Source organism: Pseudophryne corroboree, unplaced genomic scaffold (assembly GCF_028390025.1).
Source record: "Pseudophryne corroboree isolate aPseCor3 unplaced genomic scaffold, aPseCor3.hap2 scaffold_614, whole genome shotgun sequence".
In the NCBI taxonomy this organism is placed as follows: Eukaryota; Metazoa; Chordata; class Amphibia; order Anura; family Myobatrachidae; genus Pseudophryne; species Pseudophryne corroboree.
In genome coordinates, this window is record NW_026970210.1 from 358,758 (window position 1) to 377,990 (window position 19,233).

Consider the following 19,233-nt stretch of genomic DNA (forward strand, 5'->3'; position numbering starts at 1 on the left):
CTACCTGAGGTTTGCAATTCAGGATTGTCATTACTAATTTCAGACGTTGCCATTTGGTCTGTCCACGGCTCCGAGGATTTTCACCAGGGTGATGGCGGAAATGATGGTTCTCCTTCGCAAGCAAGGAGTCACAATTATCCCGTACTTGGATGTTCTCCTGATAAAGGCGAGATCCAGGGACCAGTTGGTGCAAAACATTGCACTCTCCCTGACAGTTCTTCAACAACATGGTTGGCTCCTAAACTTGCCAAAATCGCAGTTGGTCCCAATGACGCGGTTGTTGTTTTTGGGAGTGATACTGGACACAGAAGAGGTTTTCCTCCAGTGGAAAGGCTATGGAGATCCAGAGTCTGGTCAAACAAATTCTGAAACCAGCAAGAGTGTTAATCCATCAATGCATTCGGTTGCTGGGGAAAATGGTTTTTGCCTACGAGGCCATTCAGTTTGGCAGGTTCCATGCCAGAGTGTTCCAGTGGGACCTGTTGGACAAGTGGTCCGGATCCCACTTACACATGCACCGGAGGATAATCCTGTCTTCCAAGACCAGAATCTCACTCCATTGGTGGCTGCACAGTTCTCACCTCCTAGAGGGGCGATGGTTCGGGATCCAGGACTGGATCCTAGGGACCACGGATGCAACCCTTTCGAGGTGGGGAGCAGTCACACAGGGGGAAAACGTCCAAGGAAGATGGTCAAGTCAGGAAAGTTGTCTCCACATAAATGTTCTGGAGTTAAGGGCCATTTAATAACAGCAGACACAGCACACACTGGGACGGGTGCCCAGCATCCTCTACGGACTAAGAGAAAAGGATTTACCGGTAGGTATTAAAATTCTAGTTTCTCTAATGTCCTAGAGTATGCTGGGGACTCCGTAAGGACTATGGGGATAGACGGGCTCCGCAGGAGACATGGGCACTTTAAGAAAGACTTTAGTTCTGGGTGTGCACTGGCTCCTCCCTCTATGCCCCTCCTCCATACCTCAGTTTGATACTGTGCCCAGTTGAGACTGGGTGCTTTTCAGGAGCTCTCCTGAGCTTTCTGACAGAAAGTATTTTGTTAGGTTTTTAATTTTCAGGGAGCACTGCTGGCAACAGACTCCCTGCATCGAGGGACTGAGGGGAGAGAAGCAGCCCTACTCTCTGAGTTGCAAGGTCCTGCTTCTTAGGCTACTGGACACCATTAGCTCCAGAGGGATTGGTACGCAGGATCTCACCCTCGCCGTCCGTCCCAGAGCCGCGCCGCCGTCCCCCTTGCAGATTCAGAAGATAGAAGCAGGGTGAGTATGAGAAGAAAAGAAGACTTCAGAGGCGGCAGAAGAGTTCATAATCTTCACTGAGGTAACGCACAGCACTGCAGCTGTGCACCATTGCTCCCATACACCTCACATACTCCGGTCACTGTAAGGGTGCAGGGCGCAGGGGGGGCGCCCTGGGCAGCAATAGAAACCTCTTTTTGGCAAAAATATAACATATATACAGCTGGGCACTGTATATGTATGAGCCCCTGCCAATTTTACAGTTTAAGCGGGACAGAAGCCCGCCGCCGAGGGGGCGGGGCTTCTCCCTCAGCACTCACCAGCGCCATTTTTTCTCCACAGCACCGCTGAGAGGAAGCTGCCCGGACTCTCCCCTGCTTATACCATGGTAGACAAGAGGGTTGAAAAGAGAGGGGGGGCACATAATTCGGCGCAAATGACATACAGCAGCGCTACTGGACAAACATTAAGTTACTGTGTTATTCCTGGGTTATATAGCGCTGGGGTGTGTGCTGGCATACTCTCTCTCTCTGTCTCTCCAATGGGCCTTGTGGGGAAACTGTCTTCAGAAAAAGCATTCCCTGTGTGTGTGTGGTGTGTCGGTACACGTGTGTCGACATGTCTGAGGAAGAAGGCTATATTAGAGAGGAGCGGGAGCAAATGAATGTGGTGTCTCCGCCGACACCTGATTGGATGGATATGTGGAATGTTTTAAATGCTAGTGTAAACTCATTGCACAAAAGATTAGACAAGGCTGAAGCTTTGGGACAGTCAGGGTCTCAACCCATCCCTGATCCTATGTCGCAGGGACTGTCAGGGTCTCATAAGTGCCCACTATCCCAGATTGTTGACACAGATACCGACACGGATTCTGACTCCAGTGTCGATTACGTTGATGCAAAGTTACAGCCAAAATTGGCAAAATCCATTCGATATAGGATTATGGCAATAAAAGATGTTTTGCACATCACAGAGGAACCCCCTGTCCCTGACAAGAGGGTACATATGTACAAGGGAAAGAAGCCTGAGGTAACCTTTCCCCCCTCACACGAGCTGAACGAGTTATGTGAAAAAGCTTGGGAATCTCCAGATAAAAGACTGCAGATTTCCAAAAGGATTCTTATGGCGTATCCTTTCCCATCAACGGATAGGTTACGATGGGAATCCTCCCCTAGGATGGACAAAGCATTAACACGCACAGCTACAGCTGGAAAATCAAATTTTTTACCTTATGTTCCCTCACAGCATAAGAAAGCTCTGCATTATCAAATGCAGTCCTTTCGGTCACAAAGAAACAAGAAAGTGCGAGGTGCGTCCTTTCTTGCCAGAGGTAGGGGCAGAGGAAAAAAGATGCACAACACAGCTAGCTCCCAGGAACAGAAGTCCTCCCCGGCCTCTACAAAATCTACTGCATGACGCTGGGGCTCCACTGGCGGAGTCCGGCCCATGTGATGTCATGCAGCCGCTCTGACCACGCCTCCTGTTTCTCCGTTGCCGACCCAATATTGAAAACCCTGCCCCCGCACCGCTCCATCTCCGACTTGGAAATGGAGTGTTGTTGACCCCCCTCCCCCCCCCCCCTGCACCGATTGACAGGCAGAGGCGATCGCATTATCTGCAGGCGGATGCGTATGCTCTTAGCAATTTTTGCAGTTGGATTGCTTATTGCGATTGCAATCCAACCTGAATCAGGCCCTATTACCTATCACAATGCACTGCGGGTAGTACAAAATGGGGTTAATATAGGAGAAAAACCCCCAGAGCTGTGCTCCTTAACTGTCCCTGGTGGCTAGTGGAGCAGCTGCCCAGTAATCAGTGTCCACGCCAGTGCGCACACGGCCCGCCCCCTACAGCCACGCTGAATCACGGTATAAAGTGGGCACAGAAGCCCCTTACCACCCTTTCATCAGCGGCCTCGTGATCCCGGAGGGCGGTGTGTGTGTGACTGACCTTAGGAAGAAACCGGAGCCTCCGCTGCAGTGACCCAGCAACCGGGGCACTGGAGTATACTGTGCCGCTGGGAGTGATGGAGCTGCATTAAATATGTCTATTAGACCTAGCCTGCTGCAGCCCTTGTAGATTCTTATTAAAAAAGTTCTTCTTTTCTTGTCAAAATTAATAGCTAAGAATAGGCTGCCTGAGGCAGCCCCCTGTTAAGTGGCCTGCTACTGAAGGCACCAACTACAAACTGAGCTCCCTGTTCATGGAAGCGAGGTTATAGAGGAGGGGGCGCTGAGTATCTTGTGAACAGTCAAAAGCTTTGAGCTTGTTGGTGCCTCAGATCAAGATCCTACTCTACACCCCAATATGAATCCTTGTGGAGTCCAGTGTACCCCACAGAAGAAAAAAATGTGTCACAACCATTGGCAGCAACATAAGAATAGCTGCTGATGGGCACAATTGAGAAAGGAAGGGGGGAAAACATTTGAATCCAGCACATATATGTAATTTGAATATGTAATTTGTACCTTCCTACTTTAAAATGTAATGGATGAACCTCACCCTGTGAGAACTATCTTCATGATCAAGAGATCTCATATGCAAGATAAGTATATGTTGGGATAGGGCTGTGGAGGGCGGATGCTCGGGCACCCCCCCGTCAAGTTAAGGAGATTCAACTGAGGAAGCACAAGGGAACTCTCATCTGGGGACAACAACTGCAGGGAGAACACATTTTCAGATGAATGTGGGAGGGCAGAAGGCTGCCTAATACTGAAGCACCCCCAAACAACAAACCAAATGCAACAACTAGTGCAAGCATTCCTGGGGGAAGGCCTGCAGCAGATGGATCCAATAACAGCTCCAGAGTTGCTCTACAAGACAAGTAAAAGGGTGTGAGCCCTGCAGCACCACCTGTACTTTGCATACACACATATAGGACAGCATCTCTTATATGCCCCAGGGTCAATAAAATAGTATCCTTATCTAGGGTATCCATCCCCTCAGATAAGGTATCCGTCCATGCTGCTACAGCACTACACACCCAGGCCGACGCAATTGCCGGTCTGAGTAAGGTACCCGAATGTGTATAAATGGACTTCAGGGTTATCTCCTGTTTGCGGTCAGCAGACTCTTTGAGGGTAGCCGTATCCTGGGACGGGAGGGCTACCTTCTTGGATAAGCGTGTTAATGCTTTGTCCACCCTAGGGGAGGATTCCCATCTTAACCTATCCATTGATGGGAAAGGATACGCCATAAGAATCCTTTTGGAAATCTGCAGTCTTTTATCTTGAGATTCCCAGGCTTTTTCACATAACTCGTTCAGCTCGTGTGAGGGGGGAAAGGTTACCTCAGGCTTCTTTCCCTTGTACTTATGTACCCTCTTGTCAGGGACAGGGGGTTCCTCTGTGATGTGCAAAACATCTTTTATTGCCATAATCCTATATCGAATGGATTTTGCCAATTTTGGCTGTAACTTTGCATCATCGTAATCGACACTGGAGTCAGAATCCGTGTCAGTATCTGTGTCAACAATCTGGGATAGTGGGCGCTTATGAGACCCTGACAGTCCCTGCGACATAGGATCAGGCATGGGTTGAGACCCTGACTGTCCCAAAGCTTCAGCCTTGTCTAATCTTTTGTGCACTGAGTTTACACTAGCATTTAAAACATTCCACATATCCATCCAATCAGCTGTCGCAGAGACACCACATTAATTTGCTCCCGCTCCTCTCTAATATAGCCTTCTTCCTCAGACATGTCGACACACGTGTACCGACACACCACACACACAGGGAATGCTTTTTCTGAAAACAGTTTCCCCACAAGGCCCTTTGGAGAGACAGAGAGAGAGAGTATGCCAGCACACACCCCAGCGCTATATAACCCAGGAATAACACAGTAACTTAATGTTTGCCCAGTAGTGCTGCTGTATGTAATTTGCGCCGAATTATGTGCCCCCCCCCCCTCTTTTCAACCCTCTTGTCTACCGTGGTTTCAGCAGGCGAGAGTCTGGGGAGCTGCCTCAGCGGTGCTGTGGAGAAAAAATGGCGCTGGTGAGTGCTGAGGGAGAAGCCCCGCCCCCTCGGCGGCGGGCTTCTGTCCCGCTTAAACTGTAAAATTGGCGGGGGCTCATACATATATACAGTGCTCAGCTGTATATATGTTATATTTTTGGCAAAAAGAGGTTTATATTGCTGCCCAGGGCGCCCTGCACCCTTACAGTGACCAGAGTATGTGAGGTGTATGGGAGCAATGGCGCACAGCTGCAGTGCTGTGCGTTACTTCAGTGAAGATCATGAAGTCTTCTGCCACCGCTGAAGTCTCTTTTCTTCTCATACTCACCCGGCTTCTATCTTCCGGCTCTGCGAGGGGGACGGCGGCGCGGCTCTGGGACGGACGGCGAGGGTGAGATCCTGCGTACCAATCCCGCTGGAGCAAATGGTGTCCAGTAGCCTAAGAAGCAGGACCTTGCAACTCAGAGAGTAGGGCTGCTTCTCTCCCCTCAGTCCCTCGATGCAGGGAGTCTGTTGCCAGCAGTGCTCCCTGAAAATTAAAAACCTAACAAAATACTTTCTGTCAGAAAGCTCAGGAGAGCTCCTGAAAAGCACACAGTTTCCACTGGGCACAGTATCAAACTGAGGTATGGAGGAGGGGCATAGAGGGAGGAGCCACTGCACACCCAGAACTAAAGTCTTTCTTAAAGTGCCCATGTCTCCTGCGGAGCCCGTCTATCCCCATGGTCCTTCCAGAGTCCCCAGCATCCTCTAGGACGTTAGAGAAAATAGGATTTTAATACCTACCGGTAAATCCTTTTCTCTTAGTCCGTAGAGGATGCAGGGCACCCGTCCCAGTGCGTACTGTGTCTGCAGTTATTAAATGGCCCTTAACTCCAGAACATTTATGTGGAGACAACTTTCCCGACTTGACCATCTTCCTTGGATGTTTTCCCCCTGTGTGACTGCTCCCCAGCCTCGGAGGGTTGCATCCGTGGTCCCTAGGATCCAGTCCTGGATCCCGAACCATCGCCCCTCTAGGAGGTGAGAACTGTGCAGCCGCCAATGGAGTGATATTCTGGTCTTGGAAGATAGGATTATCCTCCGGTGCATGTGTAGGTGGGATCCGGACCACTTGTCCAACAGGTCCCACTGGAACACTCTAGCATGGAACCTGCCAAACTGAATGGCCTCGTAGGCCGCAACCATCTTCCCCAGCAACCGAATGCATTGATGGATTAACACTCTTGCTGGTTTCAGAATTTGTTTGACCAGACTCTGGATCTCCATAGCCTTTCCACTGGAAGAAAACCTCTTCTGTGTCCAGTATCACTCCCAAAAACAACAACCGCGTCATTGGGACCAACTGCGATTTTGGCAAGTTTAGGAGCCAACCATGTTGTTGAAGAACTGTCAGGGAGAGTGCAATGTTTTGCAACAACTGGTCCCTGGATCTCGCCTTTATCAAGAAATCATCCAAGTACGGGATAATTGTGACTCCTTGCTTGCGAAGGAGAACCATCATTTCCGCCATCACCCTGGTGAAAATCCTCGGAGCCGTGGACAGACCAAACGGCAACGTCTGAAATTGGTAATGACAATACTGAATTGCAAACCTCAGGTAGCTTGATGCAGTGGCTAAACGGAACATGTAAGTAGGCATCCTTATGTCTACCAAAACCATGAAATCTCCTTCCTCCGGACTGGAGATCCCTACCCTGAGAGATTCCATCTTGAAATTGAATTTCTTTAGGTAGAAATTGAGGGATTTCAGATTTCAGATTGGTCTGACTGAGCCTTCCGGCTTCGGGACCACGAAGAGGCTTGAATAAAAGCCTTCTCCCTGCTGACTAAGGCCGATTTGAACAATCGGTGAGGGGGAACGTCTTGAAACCCCAGTTTGTACCCTTGGGACACTATTTGTAAAACCCACGAGTCCAGGTCCAAATTAATCCAGAACTGACTGAAGTGTTTTAGACGTGCCCCCACTGGTGTGGGCTCCTGCAAGAGAGCCCCAGCGTCATGCAGTGGATTTGGCAGAAGCAGAGGACGATCTCTGCTCCTGCGATCTTGAAGAGGCTACAGACCTCTTCCCTCTTCTCCTTCCTCTACCTGCAAAGAAAGGGGAATCTTAACTTCTTGCATATCTATTGGGCCAAAATGACTGCGTTAGATAATGATGCGTCTTCATCCGTTGAGAGGGAACATAGGGCAAGAAGGTTGACTTACCTGCGGGAGCTGCCGGGATCAAATTAACTAGGCCGTCGCCAAACAAGGCTTCACCTTCATAGGGAAGAGACTCCCTTTCTTCTTGGAGTCAGCATCAGCATTCCCTTGGTGAATCCACAATGCCCTCCTATCCGAGACTGCCATGAAATTGGCCCGTGAACTCAAGAGTCCTATATCCCTTGCAGTTGTAAGTATGCTGCAGTGTCCTTGATATGATCCAACGTAAGGAGCATCCCATGTCTCCAGGATATCTATATCGGATGATAAGGTATTCGACCAATTCTTGAATACTACTACTCACCCATGCGCATGTAATGGCAGGTCTAAGTAATGTACCCGTGGTTACATAACTAGAAATAATGTAGCTTCCTGCATACGATCCGCTGGATTTGTGACAGGGCCCCATGCAGAACAGGGGGTGATTCCCACTTTATTCTGTCCGCGGCAGGAAATGAATAAACAACCGGAAACCTTTTGGGGATTTGAAACCATCTTGTCGAGCTGGCCCAGACTTTCTCAAACAGAGATGGAGGAACGTTACATCAGCTTTCATTATATATCTATATATACATACATATAGACCCCTTTGTCAGGAACAGCAGGGTCCTCAGTGATGTTAATATGTCCTTAATATCCACAATCATGTACTGAATGCTCCTTGCCAATATTGGATCTAATCAGGAAATATTATGGTCGACATAGGAATCAGTATCCGAGTCAGTATCAGTGTGTAGTAACTGGGCAAAATAACATTTTTGCGGGGCCTGAGGGAAAAGAAGCATAGCCATGAACATCACATCTTTTCTCTACGTCTGTGTCTGGGACACAGATTTATCCAACCTCACTCTGATATTACTGAAACTTTCACCCAGTCAGTTATTGGTGGTGCCAACAGGGCCACCATCATATGTCTGCATTCCTAATATAGTTTCCTCTTGGGAAAAACATTCAGCCACCGACATGTTGACACACATGTACCAAGTACCCACAGACACATCGGCTTATGGGGGATAGACCTACAGTAAATCTGTCAGAGGGACAGATGGGATTTTTCAGCTCACAACCCAGCGTCAAAAGTACACAGTCTGGGAAATAATAAACTCTATAGTGATAGACTTGTAACGCTCTATAGATGTGCTGGTGAGGTGAGGAAGAAGCCCCGCCGCTGTAATGGCACGCTTCTGTCCCGCTCAGAAACAAATAATTAATTACGCTGGTGGGGTAAGGACAGTGCCCAGGCACTAATGTCCACTTTTGCCAGCCTTTTGTGAGGAATTTATGCTGCCCAGGGTGCCCCCCCCCCCAACGCCCTGCACCCTGCAGTGCCTGTGTTTGTGTGGGAGCATGGCGCACAGCATTCCGCTCGCTGCGTGGTACCTCAGAATGCCATCTGTTCTTCTGCTACTCGCCTGTCTTCTGACTTCTGGCTCTGTAAGGGGGTGATGGCAGGCTACGGGAGTGGGCATCTAGGCGTACCCAGCGATCAGCACCCTCAGGAGCTAATGGTGTCCTGTCAGCCAGAAGTAGAGCCATTGAACTCACTAGAAGTTGGTCATACTTCTCTCCCCTAAGTCCCACGAAGCAGGGAGACTGTTGCCAGCAGCCTCCCTGAAAATAAGAAAAACTAACATAAGTCTTTTCAGAGAAACTCAGTAGAGCTCCCCTGTAGTGCATCCAGTCTCACTGGGCACAATTCTAAAACTGGAGTCTGGAGGAGGGGCATAGAGGGAGGAGACAGTTCACACCCTTTGAAAGTCTTAAAGTGCCCATGTCTCCTGCGGATCCCGTCTATACCCCATGGTTCTTAATGTGATCCCAGCATCCTCTAGGACGTATGAGAAAACAAATAACGCACACACGAGGAGAGAACAAAGGAAGCTATAAGGAGGGGAGGGGAGGGGGGGTTAAGGTAAGGTAGTAAAGGCATATTGGATAAACTACAACCTTATACATATTCATTAATGTACCAGTAGTTAGAAGTAGAAGAGCTCTAACAGAAACCACAAAGCTTATCTAAAGCCACACCACACTGGATATGCCCAATCTCATTTGATCTTTGAAGCAAAGCAGTATTGGACTTTGTTACTACCAAGCAGTCTCCCATCCATGTATTATCAGATTCTTTAGGTGTTTTTAAACTACCAACACCCTTTTCTTGGTACATTTAATTTTTACATGTATTCTTTTATGTACCAGAAGTTAGAAGTAGAAAAGCTCTAACAGAAACCACCAGCTCATCTACAGCCACAGCACACTGGATTTGCCCAATCTCTCCTGATCATGGAAGCTGAGCAGTGTTGGTCCTGGTTTTAGTACTTGGATGGGAGACCACCAGGAAATACCAGGAGCTGTGTGTATTTTTACAATACCAACACCGTTCTCTTGATGCATTCCATTTTGAAACATTGGGGCAGATCTATTAAGCCTGGTGAACTGATAAAGTGCAAGGTGATAAAGTACCAGCCAGTCAGCTCCTAACTGTCATTTTTCAAACCCAGCCTGTGACATGGCAATTAGGAGCTGATTGGCTGGTACTTTATCACCATGCAAATTATCATTCCACCAGGTTTAATAAATCGGCCGCTTATTCATTTATGTACTAGTAGTTAGAAGTAGAAGAACTCTAACAGAAACCACTAAGCTCATCTACAGCCACACCACACTGTATATGCCCAATATCACCTGATCTTAGGCCTGGTTTGTTCTTGGATGTGAGACCACCTGGGAATACCTGGTGCTGTAGGTAGTTTTATACTACCAACACCGTTCTCTTGATGCATTCTATTTTGAAACTTATTCATTGATGTAGAAGTTAGAAACAGCAAAAATCATCTACAGCCGCATCACACTGGATATGTCCAATCTCATCTGATGTTGGAAGCTAAGCAGTGTTGTGCCTGGTTAGTTTTTGGATTTCAGGTCCTGCCTTCTGGTTTGGCCACGGCACCTCGGAAATTCACCAAGGTCATGGCCGTGATGACGACCCTTCACCATCCGTGGACCAGGGAGGAATCTCTCCTCCCGATAAACATTCTGGAATTGCGGGCAGTGTTCAATTCATTGATACTGGCCCTGCCTCTAGTACAGAACAGGCCTGTTCAAGTACAATCGGACAACGCCACCACGGTAGTGTACACAAATCATCAAGTCGGCACTCGAAACTGCATGGCAAAGCTGGAAGTATAAAAAAATCCTCAGTTGGGTAGAACGTCATCTGCCAGCAATATCGGCAGTGTTCATTCCCGGAGTCCTCAACTGGGAAGCGGATTTCCTCAGTCGTCAGGACGTTCACGCTGGAGAGTGGAGAGGCTGCAGCCGAAATATCTGCACTGGTGTCAGTAGGTGACTGAGGCAGGGATGACTGGGAGATAGTGGGTGACTGAAGCATGTATGAGTGGGATATAGTGGGTGACTGAAGCCGGGGTGACTGGGAGATAGTGGGTGACTGATGCAGGGGTGACAGTGATAGTGGGTGACTTAGGCAGGGGTGACAGGGAGATAGTGGGTTACTGAGGGAGGGGTGATAGGAAGGGGTTGGGTAAGTATGGGAAGAAAGTGGGTGACAGGGATAATAAATGAATAAGGCAGGGATGATAGGGAGATAGTGGATGACTGTGGCAGGGGTGACAGGGACAGTAAGAGACTGAGGCAGGGGTCGCAGGTATAGTGGTTGACTGAGGCAGCGGTGACTGGGAGATAGTGGGTAACTGAGGCAGGGGTGACAGGGAAAGTGTGCGACTCAGGCAGGGGTGATAGGGAGATAGTGGGCAGCATATCTCTGCCTCACTGCAGCAGCACATTCCTGCTTCACTGACAGCAGCACATCCCTGCAACGTTGACAGCAACACATCCCTGCAACATTGACGGCAGCACATCCCTGCCTCATTGACGGCAGCACATCCCTGCCTCACTTATAGCAGCACATCCCTGCCTCGCTGACAGCAGCACATCACTGCCTCGCTGACAGCAGCACATCACTGCTTCACTGACAGCAGCACATCACTGCTTCACTGACAGCAGAACATCCCTGCCTCACTGGCAGCAGCACATCCCTGCTTTACTGACAGCTGTATATAGGGCCTAATTAAGACCTGATCCCTGCTGTGCAGATTCACACAACAGGAGATCAGGTCTGAAGTGCGTGTGTGCTGGTGCCACAGTGCACCGGCACATGCCAGAGATGCGATCAGCATCTCTGCCCAGTGAGCGCCTCTGCCTGATTGACAGGTAGAGGCGGTCACTGGGCAGGAGGAGTCGGGCCAGTGGCGTTGTGCCGCCATTTTGGGGGCACAGTCAGGACAACGCAGACATGACCGGACCGTATGGGGGCGGGGCCGTGACGGCTGTGTGACCCGGACAGCAACAGGCCTTATTTACTAAAATCTCAGATAAATTTTATGGCATTTATGTGCAGTCTAGTTTGCACAGTTGATAGAGTGTTGATCTTGCACTATCAATGTAAGCCTCACATAGGTTTGATACACATGTAAGTTTGTTTTTATTTTACTACATTGTGGTTTGTGGCTCTATACCATGTAATGCATGTCTTTTAACAGTAGTCAAGTCTTCCAATGTGCTTGTTAGTGAAACCCAATACATAGCTTTATTTTATTTTGTTTCTTCAAATATTACATAGTAACATAGTAACATAGTATCTGAGGTTGAAAAAAGACAATTGTCCATCGAGTTCAACCTATTTGTGGTGTCCTATGCATGATGATTTTACTAAAATGTCTGACTGATGCTGCTGTCAGCCATTGCATTTTATCCCTATTTATAGTAATTATAATGCATGACTATGGCCCTCATTCCGAGTTGTTCGCTCGGTAAATTTCATCGCATCGCAGCGATTTTCCGCTTAGTGCGCATGCGCAATGTTCGCACTGCGACTGCGCCAAGTAAATTTGCTATGCACTTAGTAATTTTACTCACGGCTTTTTCATCGGTCTGGCGATCGTAATGTGATTGACAGGAAATGGGTGTTACTGGGCGGAAACAGGCCGTTTTATGGGCGTGTGGGAAAAAACGCTACCGTTTCCGGAAAAAACGCAGGAGTGGCCGGAGAAACGGGGGAGTGTCTGGGCGAACGCTGGGTGTGTTTGTGACGTCAAACCAGGAACGACAAGCACTGAACTGATCGCAGATGCCGAGTAAGTCTGGAGCTACTCAGAAACTGCTACGAGGTGTGTATTCGCAATATTGCGATTACTTCGGTCGCAATTTTAAGAAAAATTTTAAGAAAAAAATTCACTCCCAGTAGGCGGCGGCTTAGCGTGAGCAACTCTGCTAAAATCGCCTTGCGAGCGATCAACTCGGAATGAGGGCCTATGCACCATACCCCTGGATATCCTTATCCAATAGGAATTTATCTAACCCATTCTTAAAGGTGTACTACTTCCAGTAGGCAATTGACTGTCCAACAGTCCTTTGCGAGGAAGATGAAATATCACAGCAGTCATCCTGCTGCAAAGCGGATAACTCAGGTCTTGTCAGCCTGGGTGGTGAGAAACGTGGTTCCGGTATCCATCGTTAATTCAGAGGCAACTAGAGACTTGATTGAGGTACTGTGTCCCCGGTACCAAATGCCATCTAGGTCAACGTTGCAGGGATGTGCTGCTGTCAGTGAAGCAGGAATGTGCTGCTGCAGTGAGGCAGAGATATGCTGCCCACTATCTCCCTATCACCCCTGCCTGAGTCGCACACTTTCCCTGTCACCCCTGCCTCAGTTACCCACTATCTCCCAGTCACCGCTGCCTCAGTCAACCACTATACCTGCGACCCCTGCCTCAGTCTCTTACTGTCCCTGTCACCCCTGCCACAGTCATCCACTATCTCCCTATCATCCCTGCCTTATTCATTTATTATCCCTGTCACCCACTTTCTTCCCATACTTACCCAACCCCTTCCTATCACCCCTCCCTCAGTAACCCACTATCTCCCTGTCACCCCTGCCTAAGTCACCCACTATCACTGTCACCCCTGCATCAGTCACCCACTATCTCCCAGTCACCCCGGCTTCAGTCACCCACTATATCCCACTCATACATGCTTCAGTCACCCACTATCTCCCAGTCATCCCTGCCTCAGTCACCTACTGACACCAGTGCAGATATTTCTGCTGCAGCCTCTCCACTCTCCAGCGTGAACGTCCTGACGACTGAGGAAATCCGCTTCCCAGTTGAGGACTCCGGGAATGAACACTGCCGATATTGCTGGCAGATGACGTTCTACCCAACTGAGGATTTTTTTATACTTCCAGCTTTGCCATGCAGTTTCGAGTGCCGACTTGATGATTTGTGTACACTACCGTGGTGGCGTTGTCCGATTGTACTTGAACAGGCCTGTTCTGTACTAGAGGCAGGGCCAGTATCAATGAATTGAACACTGCCCGCAATTCCAGAATGTTTATCGGGAGGAGAGATTCCTCCCTGGTCCACGGATGGTGAAGGGTCGTCATCACGGCCATGACCTTGGTGAATTTCCGAGGTGCCGTGGCCAAACCAGAAGGCAGGACCTGAAATCCAAAAACTAACCAGGCACAACACTGCTTAGCTTCCAACATCAGATGAGATTGGACATATCCAGTGTGATGCGGCTGTAGATGATTTTTGCTGTTTCTAACTTCTACATCAATGAATAAGTTTCAAAATAGAATGCATCAAGAGAACGGTGTTGGTAGTATAAAACTACCTACAGCACCTGGTATTCCCAGGTGGTCTCACATCCAAGAACAAACCAGGCCTAAGATCAGGTGATATTGGGCATATACAGTGTGGTGTGGCTGTAGATGAGCTTAGTGGTTTCTGTTAGAGTTCTTCTACTTCTAACTACTAGTACATAAATGAATAAGCGGCCGATTTATTAAACCTGGTGGAATGATAATTTGCATGGTGATAAAGTACCAGCCAATCAGCTCCTAATTGCCATGTCACAGGCTGGGTTTGAAAAATGACAGTTAGGAGCTGACTGGCTGGTACTTTATCACCTTGCACTTTATCAGTTCACCAGGCTTAATAGATCTGCCCCAATGTTTCAAAATGGAATGCATCAAGAGAACGGTGTTGGTATTGTAAAAATACACACAGCTCCTGGTATTTCCTGGTGGTCTCCCATCCAAGTACTAAAACCAGGACCAACACTGCTCAGCTTCCATGATCAGGAGAGATTGGGCAAATCCAGTGTGCTGTGGCTGTAGATGAGCTGGTGGTTTCTGTTAGAGCTTTTCTACTTCTAACTTCTGGTACATAAAAGAATACATGTAAAAATTAAATGTACCAAGAAAAGGGTGTTGGTAGTTTAAAAACACCTAAAGAATCCGATAATACATGGATGGGAGACTGCTTGGTAGTAACAAAGTCCAATACTGCTTTGCTTCAAAGATCAAATGAGATTGGGCATATCCAGTGTGGTGTGGCTTTAGATAAGCTTTGTGGTTTCTGTTAGAGCTCTTCTACTTCTAACTACTGGTACATTAATGAATATGTATAAGGTTGAAGTTTATCCAATATGCCTTTACTACCTTACCTTACCCCCCCCTCCCCTCCCCTCCTTATAGCTTCCTTTGTTCTCTCCTCGTGTGTGCGTTATTTGTTTTCTCATACGTCCTAGAGGATGCTGGGATCACATTAAGAACCATGGGGTATAGACGGGATCCGCAGGAGACATGGGCACTTTAAGACTTTCAAAGGGTGTGAACTGTCTCCTCCCTCTATGCCCCTCCTCCAGACTCCAGTTTTAGAATTGTGCCCAGTGAGACTGGATGCACTACAGGGGAGCTCTACTGAGTTTCTCTGAAAAGACTTATGTTAGTTTTTCTTATTTTCAGGGAGGCTGCTGGCAACAGTCTCCCTGCTTCGTGGGACTTAGGGTAGAGAAGTATGACCAACTTCTAGTGAGTTCAATGGCTCTACTTCTGGCTGACAGGACACCATTAGCTCCTGAGGGTGCTGATCGCTGGGTACGCCTAGATGCCCACTCCCGTAGCCTGCCATCACCCCCTTACAGAGCCAGAAGTCAGAAGACAGGCGAGTAGCAGAAGAACAGATGGCATTCTGAGGTACCACGCAGCGAGCGGAATGCTGTGCGCCATGCTCCCACACAAACACAGGCACTGCAGGGTGCAGGGCGTTGGGGGGGGGGGCACCCTGGGCAGCATAAATTCCTCACAAAAGGCTGGCAAAAGTGGACATTAGTGCCTGGGCACTGTCCTTACCCCACCAGCGTAATTAATTATTTGTTTCTGAGCGGGACAGAAGCGTGCCATTACAGCGGCGGGGCTTCTTCCTCACCTCACCAGCACATCTATAGAGCGTTACAAGTCTATCACTATAGAGTTTATTATTTCCCAGACTGTGTACTTTTGACGCTGGGTTGTGAGCTGAAAAATCCCATCTGTCCCTCTGACAGATTTACTGTAGGTCTATCCCCCATAAGCCGATGTGTCTGTGGGTACTTGGTACATGTGTGTCAACATGTCGGTGGCTGAATGTTTTTCCCAAGAGGAAACTATATTAGGAATGCAGACATATGATGGTGGCCCTGTTGGCACCACCAATAACTGACTGGGTGAAAGTTTCAGTAATATCAGAGTGAGGTTGGATAAATCTGTGTCCCAGACACAGACGTAGAGAAAAGATGTGATGTTCATGGCTATGCTTCTTTTCCCTCAGGCCCCGCAAAAATGTTATTTTGCCCAGTTACTACACACTGATACTGACTCGGATACTGATTCCTATGTCGACCATAATATTTCCTGATTAGATCCAATATTGGCAAGGAGCATTCAGTACATGATTGTGGATATTAAGGACATATTAACATCACTGAGGACCCTGCTGTTCCTGACAAAGGGGTCTATATGTATGTATATATAGATATATAATGAAAGCTGATGTAACGTTCCTCCATCTCTGTTTGAGAAAGTCTGGGCCAGCTCGACAAGATGGTTTCAAATCCCAAAAAGGTTTCCGGTTGTTTATTCATTTCCAGCCGCGGACAGAATAAAGTGGGAATCACCCCCTGTTCTGCATGGGGCCCTGTCACAAATCCAGCGGATCGTATGCAGGAAGCTACATTATTTCTAGTTATGTAACCACGGGTACATTACTTAGACCTGCCATTACATGCGCATGGGTGAGTAGTAGTATTCAAGAATTGGTCGAATACCTTGTCATCCGATATAGATTTCCTGGAGACATGGGATGCTCCTTACGTTGGATCATATCAAGGACACTGCAGCATACTTACGACTGCAAGGGATATAGGACTCTTGAGTTCACGGGCCAATTTCATGGCAGTCTCGGATAGGAGGGCATTGTGGATTCACCAAGGGAATGCTGATGCTGACTCCAAGAAGAAAGGGAGTCTCTTCCCTATGAAGGTGAAGCCTTGTTTGGCGACGGCCTAGTTAATTTGATCTCGGCAGCTCCCGCAGGTAAGTCAACCTTCTTGCCCTATGTTCCCTCTCAACGGATGAAGACGCATCATTATCTAACGCAGTCATTTTGGCCCAATAGATATGCAAGAAGTTAAGATTCCCCTTTCTTTGCAGGTAGAGGAAGGAGAAGAGGGAAGAGGTCTGTAGCCTCTTCAAGATCGCAGGAGCAGAGATCGTCCTCTGCTTCTGCCAAATCCACTGCATGACGCTGGGGCTCTCTTGCAGGAGCCCACACCAGTAGGGGCACGTCTAAAACACTTCAGTCAGTTCTGGATTAATTTGGACCTGGACTCGTGGGTTTTACAAATAGTGTCCCAAGGGTACAAACTGGGGTTTCAAGACGTTCCCCCTCACCGATTGTTCAAATCGGCCTTAGTCAGCAGGGAGAAGGCTTTTATTCAAGCCTCTTCGTGGTCCCGAAGCCGGAAGGCTCAGTCAGACCAATCTGAAATCTGAAATCCCTCAATTTCTACCTAAAGAAATTCAATTTCAAGATGGAATCTCTCAGGGTAGGGATCTCCAGTCCGGAGGAAGGAGATTTCATGGTTTTGGTAGACATAAGGATGCCTACTTACATGTTCCGTTTAGCCACTGCATCAAGCTACCTGAGGTTTGCAATTCAGTATTGTCATTACCAATTTCAGACGTTGCCGTTTGGTCTGTCCACGGCTCCGAGGATTTTCACCAGGGTGATGGCGGAAATGATAGTTCTCCTTCGCAAGCAAGGAGTCACAATTATCCCGTACTTGGATGATCTCTTGATAAAGGCGAGATCCAGGGACCAGTTGTTGCAAAACATTGCACTCTCCCTGACAGTTCTTCAACAACATGGTTGGCTCCTAAACTTGCCAAAATCGCAGTTGGTCCCAATGACGCGGTTGTTGTTTTTGGGAGTGATACTGGACACAGAAGAGGTTTTCTTCCAGTGGAAAGGCTATGGAGATCCAGAGTCTGGTCAAACAAATTCTGAAACCAGCAAGAGTGTTAATCCATCAATGCATTCGGTTGCTGGGGAAGATGGTTGCGGCCTACGAGGCCATTCAGTTTGGCAGGTTCCATGCTAGAGTGTTCCAGTGGGACCTGTTGGACAAGTGGTCCGGATCCCACCTACACATGCACCGGAGGATAATCCTATCTTCCAAGACCAGAATATCACTCCATTGGCGGCTGCACAGTTCTCACCTCCTAGAGGGGCGATGGTTCGGGATCCAGGACTGGATCCTAGGGACCACGGATGCAACCCTCCGAGGCTGGGGAGCAGTCACACAGGGGGAAAACATCCAAGGAAGATGGTCAAGTCGGGAAAGTTGTCTCCACATAAATGTTCTGGAGTTAAGGGCCATTTAATAACTGCAGACACAGTACGCACTGGGACGGGTGCCCTGCATCCTCTACGGACTAAGAGAAAAGGATTTACCGGTAGGTATTAAAATCCTATTTTCTCTAACGTCCTAGAGGATGCTGGGGACTCTGTAAGGACCATGGGGATAGACGGGCTCCGCAGGAGACATGGGCACTTTAAGAAAGACTTTAGTTCTGGGTGTGCAGTGGCTCCTCCCTCTATGCCCCTCCTCCATACCTCAGTTTGATACTGTGCCCAGTGGAAACTGTGTGCTTTTCAGGAGCTCTCCTGAGCTTTCTGACAGAAAGTATTTTGTTATGTTTTTAATTTTCAGGGAGCACTGCTGGCAACAGACTCCCTGCATCGAGGGACTGAGGGGAGAGAAGCAGCCCTACTCTCTGAGTTGCAAGGTCCTGCTTCTTAGGCTACTGGACACCATTAGCTCCAGCGGGATTGGTACGCAGGATCTCACCCTCGCCGTCCGTCCCAGAGCCGCGCCGCCGTCCCCCTCGCAGAGCCGGAAGATAGAAGCCGGGTGAGTATGAGAAGAAAAGAGACTTCAGCGGTGGCAGAAGACTTCATGATCTTCACTGAAGTAACGCACAGCACTGCAGCTGTGCGCCATTGCTCCCATACACCTCACATACTCTGGTCACTGTAAGGGTGCAGGGCGCCCTGGGCAGCAATATAAACCTCTTTTTGCCAAAAATATAACATATATACAGCTGAGCACTGTATATATGTATGAGCCCCCGCCAATTTTACAGTTTAAGCGGGACAGAAGCCCGCCGCCGAGGGGGCGGGGCTTCTCCCTCAGCACTCACCAGCGCCATTTTTTCTCCACAGCACCGCTGAGGCAGCTCCCCAGACTCTCGCCTGCTGAAACCACGGTAGACAAGAGGGTTGAAAAGAGGGGGGGGGGGCACATAATTCGGCGCAAATTACATACAGCAGCACTACTGGGCAAACATTAAGTTACTGTGTTATTCCTGGGTTATATAGCGCTGGGGTGTGTGCTGGCATACTCTCTCTCTCT